A 2,178-nucleotide genomic window follows, 5' to 3' on the forward strand; every position below is an offset into this window, starting at 1 on the left:
TGAGCAAATGCATGGCAACATTGCCAAACTTAGGCCATGATGATGCACGCGCATGGATTTTCATCCATTTCCAACAAATTGGCAAATGATACTAATGTCAATTAGAATGCCAACTCCAAAGGAAAAGAAGAAAATGTAATGAAAATCAAGAGTTTATTTTTTCACCATACTTGTTTAGTCTGTGTTTTAGTCATTTGTTCTACCTTCATAACCACATATATTTAAACATTTTTTTTATGACCAAACTTTTTTTATCATCAAAACATCAGTTTTGGGGTTCCCAGAGGATGTGATCCATATAATCAAATCAAAATGGTCTTGATGAACAAAATTATGAACAAAAAAATCAGAAAACAGATACCAGTACATGTACTAATGTCATATATTATTATTATTATGCCCCTTTGACTATTAATAGCCTGTATTGTGACCAGATGTAAACATCAAACTATAAAAAAACTTATGGTACAATCTTCATCTTCCAGGTGTTTTGAGTATTAGATCAAAATCAGAATGGTTACTGTGATTACGTGTAACTTTGCTCGGGTCGCAATACACAAATCTCTTACAAGTGAGGATGGTACAGCGGTACACCCTGCTGACAAAAAGAGCCGGTTTGCACAGTATGAAGCCCAGTTTCGGGGACACAAAGACTTTGAACTGAACTACAATAACTTCCGGAGGAATGTTGACAAGATTGACCATATTTTTACACACTGGAACAAAACAAAGCACACCCAGGAGAGAGATGGCATGAGGAAGTACATTGCTCAATTCTCACCAGAAGCCTGGAAACAGTTGTCAGAAGAACAGAAAAGAAGTCACCAACTTTAGAGTGAGAGAGATGGACAGAAGTTCCAGTGTAAGGGCTGCTTTGCCAGGTACCGAGCTACGACAAAACTGTTCAACGGACGCCTAAAGGACAAAACAGCAACAGCATTCTTTGACAAAAATCCTTTGGTGAATACTGATGAGGAATGGAACATCTCGGCAAAAGACATTAAGGCTGCTGCCAATCAGTGGTACGGACATGCGAACAAATCATTCCAAACTTTCTTTGGAAAGTGACTAGCCCCTGCCTTAGTACATGTTCCAGAAGTACAAAAGGCCTTTGAAGTTGAGCAGCAAACCACTCAACAGAAGAAACAACTCAAAACAGTTGCATCCATGCCAGCATCAAATGGAACATTGAACAAGTGTGGCAAGACCACAACAACGATGTCATTGTACATCAAGGAACCCGTGAGTCTGATAGAATGTCTGATAGAAGAGTCTGATAGTATGAGGAACGCCGGATGGTAATGGGCTTCGAGACAACTGAGAGTGCAAAGAAGAGGACAAGAGAGAGGTCAGCTAAGGAGGCCTCTGGAAAATGTAAGAAGAAGCGAAGGGTTGGAGCAGCAACAAAGTGGGGTACCTGGGACTGGGACGGTATCAAAGAAGAGGTGACTTCATGCCATGATGGAAAGGAGGTGAACTGGAGGGCGTATGCCATGGAAAAGGGTGTCCACAATAAGAAAAGTGAACCTGCCAAAAACGATGGCCAGATGATTCAGGACTGGTTGATACAAGAGGGGATCAATGTACACCGCTTCAAGACAGCAGGGAAGTCCCCCAACATCACCCCAGGGCCTCGCAGAAAGAAGAAGCGCATTGTCTCAGCAAATGTGTCCATGCCAACACCCCGATCAGCCAAAGAAATGAGGAAGAGTCTATCAATGATGATCAAAGATCGGGAGATACCTATTGGAGAGAGGATAGTACCAAAAAACTTTGAGAAAATGGTGATTGACAAAGAAAGTGGAGGAGTGAAAGTTAAAACATTCACGGTTGAGGGAAGAAAGTACTCTTTGGAAGAGGTGATACTAGGATGCTTCAGGATCAGAAAAAATACATGAGAATCAGGACAGAAGAAGAGTATGACGAGATGTCAGCAGATGATGTCAAGAACAGACTAAGGGAGCTTGGAGAATACAGGGAAGAGGATTGTATCACAAACATGAGGAACAAGCTAAAAAAAATTGAACACACACGACCCATCACCATCTGGGAAGACTCGAGCCAAATCGCAAACCATGGGCACATGGTCTACATGGTATGTGCAACATATGATCCTGCTATTCACCTGACATCTAAAGAATTCAAGGAACTGTATGGAGAAGACATCAATGTGCAGTC

General features: G+C 41.6%; 1 pseudogene; it reads left to right on the plus strand.

Annotated features, from left to right (window-relative positions):
- The first annotated feature begins 513 nt into the window (after positions 1 to 513).
- On the plus strand, positions 514 to 1,898 carry LOC109475355 (annotated as a pseudogene).
- The last annotated feature ends 280 nt before the right edge of the window (positions 1,899 to 2,178 follow it).

The sequence above is a fragment of the Branchiostoma belcheri genome, unplaced genomic scaffold (genome assembly GCF_001625305.1).
Source record: "Branchiostoma belcheri isolate BF01 breed outbred unplaced genomic scaffold, Haploidv18h27 scaffold103, whole genome shotgun sequence".
In the NCBI taxonomy this organism is placed as follows: Eukaryota; Metazoa; Chordata; class Leptocardii; order Amphioxiformes; family Branchiostomatidae; genus Branchiostoma; species Branchiostoma belcheri.